Genomic DNA, 6,454 nt, shown 5'->3' on the forward strand with positions numbered 1-6,454 from the left:
TTGATTTTGATTGTGAGACTATAACTAGTCTTCAATCCTGTCAGAAATCTGAAAGTGAATTAAATATTGACTGAATATATTGGAAGCATCAAACATAGCTTCCAAAACATAAACAATTATAGAGACAGATGGCTACCTGGACAGCCCATAATTATTCAGAATGTTGGGGCATCTGCCTTCAGCGTTCTGGCCCCAAACCATCTTGCAGATCTTTCATGAAGGAGGACATATGAAGGACCAGCTTACCCTGTCTTGTCAGAGCTTAGTAGTCAACTATCCCACTTCTGGTTGTCCTTTTTGGAGAGTGTATTTTCTGCAGATGATATAAGCAATTTCTGTCCAATGGCTACCTGGCCACAATAAGCAATCTTGCCTGGAGGTAAAGATGCTCAATTCTTCTTTGAAGGGAAATAAAGAAGCTGTCAGGAATAGACATGTCTTGTGGTCAAAATATCCTTAATAATGAAATAACATTAGATGTCACATTCTGTAGATTTCTGGTGATTTTGAAGACTATCTAAGTAAAGTATCTCTTAACTGTTAAACCTTAGTTACTCTTAGCCATTTCTATTTGAGTAAACTTAAAACACCTTGGTATAAATAGATCAGAATCTAACAACCAAGACTTTGCTATCTGGGCCTTACATACAGGTTTTTAAAGAAATCCTAATGATTATTTAGATTTTCTCAGTGCCTGTTGTGTTCCCCTTTTCATTTCTCTTTTTGCTAATTTAGATATTATTTTTCTGCCTATTAGTTTAGCTAGGGATTTTTTAATTTTGTTGAGTTTTCTCCATGAACCAACACTTTGTTTCATTAATTCTTAATATTGTTCTCTGTTTCTAATTTTAATTCTAATATTTAAACCTGAGTTTAACTGTTTCCTGTCAATTCCTCCTCTTGGATGTGTTTTCCTCTTATTCTAGAGCTTTCAGGTATGCTGTTAAGTTGCAAGTATGAGACCTCTCCCATTTCTTTATGAAGACACTTAGTGTTATGAACTTTCCTCTTAGCACTGCTTTCACTGTGTCCCACAAATCTGGATATGTTGTGCCTTCATTTTCATTGAATTATAGAAAGTCTTTAATTTTTTTATTTCTTTCCTGACCCAGGGGTCATTGAGTCGAGGTGTTCTGTTTCCATGAATTTGTAGGCTTTCTGTTGTTATTGAAATCCAGCTTCTAGTGTTGCCATATTGTCCTTGCCACTTTTGAATGTGTTCTTGTTCTGGCCTATAGCCATCTGAGTTTTGTATATATTATAGGTTTAGATCCTGATTTCTGAATTTGTTTTTATTGGGTATGTGGTTTATTGTTGTTGCTTGTTTTGTTTTGCTTTGCTTTGGGATCATTTTCCTCCTTGGTTTCTGCTTTTGTTTTCTGGCCTGAGTGACCAGGGGTTTGGGTGACGAGCCAGTCTAGATGTCTATCAAGATGTCTTCCCCGAGGTTTGTGTGGCCTGCTTGCTTTCTGAAGTTTTGATTGCTAACCTTGCCTCTAAGGTCCCTAATACCAGCAGGGTCCTGGGACCATCGTGTCAGAGTGGCCTCTAGAAAATTAGTTGTGGGCAGCAAATAGAGTACAGAGAACACAATGTAGTTTATTGTAGTGAGAGAAGGGCCAATCAATCACTGGTCTGGATTAAGACTCATGACATGAAAGGAAACCCACATCTGACATTATTAATGATAATATGCTATACTTGCAGATAGGAGCATAGCATAATTGTCATCAGAAATGCTTTACCGAGAAACTGATGGAAGTTGATGCAGAGACCTATACACACACATTAAGTGAAGATTGGAGAATCGTGTGGAAGAGGGGGGAAGAAGGATTGAAGGACACAGAGGGATCAAGGACACCAAAAACAACAAACCTACAGAATCACCTAACATTGATTAGGGGCTAGGAGAGACTGAAATACCAACTAGAAAGCATGCAGTGGATGGACTTAGACACTCTGCACATATGTAATAGCCATGCAGCTGGTTGTTCATGTGGGACTCCTAAAGCAAGAGCAAGATGTGTCTCTGACTACTTTGCTTGCCTTTGGATCCCTTTACCGTAGTTTGGCTGCCTCATTTTCCCTCAATAGAAGATGTACCTAGTCTTATTGCTACTGGAAATGTCACAATGGGTTTATACCCATTGGAGGCTTCCCCTTTTTTGAGGAGAAATGGGTAGGGGTGGATGGGGAAAGGGATGAAGTGAGAGGAAAGAACTAGGAGGAAAAGAAGGAGGAGAAACTGTGAATGAGGTATAAAGTAAATAAATAATTAATAAAAAGCCTAAAACTGCTTATAGATAACTCAAGTTATATATTAATAGTTTCGTTTTAAGATATGGTTCAGAATTTCTTTTTTTCCCCATCTTTATTAAATTGGGTATTTCTTATTTACATTTCAAATGTTATTCCCTTTCCTGGTTTCCGTGCCAACAACCCCCTACCCCCTAACCCTCCCCTTCTATAAGGGTGTTCCCCTCCCAATCCCTCCCCCAATGCCGCCCCCCCCCAAGAATCCCGTTCACTGGAGGTCCAGCCTTGGCAGGACCAAGGGCTTCCCCTTCCATTGGTGCCCTTACTAGGCTATTCATTGCTACCTATGCAATTGGAGCCCAGGGTCAGTCCATGTATAGTCTTTGGGTAGTGACTTAGTGCCTGGAAGCTCTGGTTGATTGGCATTGTTGTTCATATGGGGTATCAAGCCCCTTCAACTCTTTCAGTCCTTTGATTCCTTCAAGGGGGTCCCATTCTCAGTTCAGTGGTTTGCTGCTGGCATTCACCTATGTATTTGCCACATTCTGGCTGTGTCTCTCAGGAGAGATCTATGTCCAGTTCCTGTCAGCCTGCACTACTTTGCTTCATCCATCTTATCTAGTTTAGTGGCTGTATATGTATGGGCCACATGTGTGGCAGGCTCTGAATGGGTGTTCCTTCTGCCTCTGTTCTAAACTTTGCCTCCCTATTCCCTCCCAAGGGTATTCCTGTTCCCCTTTTAAAGAAGGAGTGAAGCAATCCCATTTTGGTCATCCTTCTTAAGTTTCTGTGTTCTGTGCATCTAGGGTTATTCGAGCATTTGGGCTAATATCCACTTACCAATGAGTGCATACCATGTGTGTTTTTCTGTGATTGGGTTACCTCACTCAGGATGATATTTTCCAGTTCCAACCATTTGCCTATGAATTTCATAAAGCCATTGTTTTTGATAGCTGAGTAATATTCCACTGTGTAGATGTACCACATTTTTGTTTCCATTCCTCGGTTGAAGGGCATCTGGGTTCTTTCCAGCTTCTGGCTATTATAAATAAGGCTGCGATGAACATAGTGGAGCACGTGTCTTTTTTATATGTTGGGGCATCTTTTGGGTATATGCCCAAGAAAGGTATTGCTGGGTCCTCAGAATTTCTAATACTTGTTTCCCATGCTGGAGTGTTTTGAGGGTTCCCAGGGAATGTCTGCCTGAGTTGGAGACTGGGATAAAAAGATGTGTATGTGTGAGAGGGGCTACTAGAGGAGAAGTCTGCATCATCCTCTAGAGATGAAGGCTGAGAGGGAAGCTGCAGTGGGGAGGGTGCTCTGAAATATAGCTGGGAATGAGACTGGAAGATTGACTTGAAGGAGAGGAGAGAGAGCGAAGATCTGCTGTTAGTTTTCCTGCTTCCCTGCATGGAACAACATTTTGTTATCATGTGGATAGATTCTCAAAAGAGCAGAAAATGGAATTGGGTTCATCACTACTGATGGTGAGATTAAATGATAAGACATTTTTTTCCCAAAAATACCAAAACAATCTAAAATCAAAATGCCTATAGCATAGATCACAGAGTGCCCTCTGTTTCAGTTAGATTTTGAGTAGGTTAGGGAAATAGTGAAAGATAAAACTTTTGTCACCCTTCCTCTTTAAGTAGCATGATGAGAATGAATTCTGCTCCATTAAATTAATAGCCTAATTGCAACTTCTGCCTCTCAAACAAATGTAAGAATACTAAAGTATAAATCCTATGTGTCTAGAGTAAACCCTGATTACAAGTATCTCAGCCACCTATTTTAAGACTTATAACCAAACTCATCTGGCCACTGTCCAGTCTAATAAACTCCAATTAGAGTGAGGAAAGGACTATGTCGTTCTTCACTACCATACACTATCTGATCTTCACACACACACACACACACACACACACACACACACACACACACACACTTTTTTTTGCCACGAGTTCAGGCACTTGTTAGTAACCTGGTGTACTAGTTTGCTCTTTATGACTATAATAAAAATCATGATTAAAAGAAACTTAGGGAGGAAAGGACTTTATCAATGTACAGTATAAAATCCCTTATGTCAGGAATCTGGGCCTAACATCAAGGCAGGAACCTGAAAGCAGGAACTGAAGCAGAGGTTATGGAAGAATGCTGCTTCAGACTTTCTCTTCACGGTTCAACACAGCTTGCTTCCTTATACAACTAAGGGCCAACTGTCCAGGAAAGACATCACCCAGATCAATTATTAACCAAGAAAATGTCCCCACAGACATGCCCACAGGCCAATCTAATTGGGGCATGTTTTCACTGATTTTTTTCCAAATGACTATAGATTGTGTCAACTTTGCAAAACGACAATAACAAAAACTACACAGAAGAGGTGAATAAAGGTATAAATAAGTCTGTGTGTTGTAAGTGTTGCAGCTCTGAACAGAAAGGTATCTGGCAATCGGGAGCCAAGGAAGACCACAAAGTCACACCATACAAAAAACCTCAAGACATTTATTGGGAGGGAAATCCTGGGAAGGTGTCTGCTAGAGTAGGAAGACACCAAGAAACTGAGCAGTAAGGAGGACCTATGTAGGATTTCTTAGGGAGGGAGCTTTTCATGGCACTGATATCCAGGGTGAGGATTGGTGGGATTTCAAGCCCTGAGCCTGGGAAAGTACAGAGATTGGTAGGTTTTTCCTGTTTAGGGATTGGTGGGTTTTCATTCTCAGGGATTGGTGGTTTTCCGTGGCAAGATCAAGGATTGGTTGTATTTTTTCTAGTAGGGTGGGGCCGCTCTCCTCTTCTGACGCTAGTAATGACAGTTACAGTCTTAGAACATGATTTTAAGGGCCAGTAGAGAAGTCTTGGGATTGGGGCCTGACTACTGGAGCACTGGGATGGGGTGTCTTATGGGGGTAAGGGGACTAGCCAGTTCCCTGCCTTGAGGGCTTACAAAACTTACAAAGTATACAAAGTTCACAAAGGGAGGTCAGGCCAAGGAATAACTAACGTGTCTGTGCATGGGTGTGAAATATCTATATATATTTCATACCCATACATATGTGCACATATATGTTTACATATGTAGAAAGATATATTCTTTACCTGATTTTGTAAGTTTGTTTAGCATTTGCTTCTCCCCTCTTCTTGGCACGCATACAAGCTGCTTCAGAGGATGGTTCCCTTAAGGCTGATGATAGACTCCTGTCTGACTTGTCAATCTTCTGTTCAGAATTTGTACTTTTGCACTGTTTGCATGTGTGTATTGTTACAGACAAATGAAATGTGTGGTTCAGGTTCTCTTCCCTGTAGATGGATTCAAGGAATGTGGAATACATACAGAAAGGTGGAATTCATGAAACTTGGTCAGCTGCATGTCAAGAATAAAACAAAGCAAAACAAAAACACCTCTCATTTAAACAATGGGAAAGTATGCCTAACTTCCTTTGTGCTAACTAACAGACTCTTTGTGCAGATTTAGATAAAACACTTCCTGTCGGCACCTCTGGATTTCTGATTAGTGTACAACTAACTGTCCTTAGGGTATGAAGTTAAATTAAGCACACACATATGCTGTGCATTTCTAAGTATTTTAAGAAATTATTGACAAGCTCACACTTATTCTATCATTTGCTCATGATGACAATAGAGGTGTATGTACTGGAGTGAATATTGCCAAATAGTCTTGGGAAGAAAGAACTACTATTAAAAACAAGAACAAAGTGTCTTAGAATTTGTGAAGAATAACAAAAGTCAAACAAAAAATAAACAAAAACTTTTTAAGTTCTTATAACTAGCTTAAGAAATTCTGGGGGCATCTTCTTGGAGATAGGGGAGGAGGAATGGGATGAGGAACTGTTGGTGGGTTGATGGGGAGCAGGATAATGACTGGACTGTAAAAAAAGATTAAACGTAATTAAGAAAAATGCTACAAAGGCTAGCACAACCCTACATCATTAGTAATCAGAACATTTTAATTTTTCACTTGAGATTCCCTCTTTCCAAGTAAATCAAGTCATGTTCAGATTGAAAAAACCTATCAAGTGCAGGAGAAATAGTGTGGAGGGTTTCTGTAAATCAGGGTCTGCCTCCCACTTACGAGGTCTGGTAGTTACAGGGAAGATAAGGTAGGGTAAGAAATTACTTTAAAAGTTTTACTTTGGGGCCTAATATTAGACATTGCTAGAAATAGCCAATTATAGAA

Source organism: Rattus norvegicus, chromosome 5, assembly GCF_021556685.1.
Source record: "Rattus norvegicus strain SHRSP/BbbUtx chromosome 5, alternate assembly SHRSP_T2T, whole genome shotgun sequence".
NCBI lineage: Eukaryota > Metazoa > Chordata > Mammalia > Rodentia > Muridae > Rattus > Rattus norvegicus.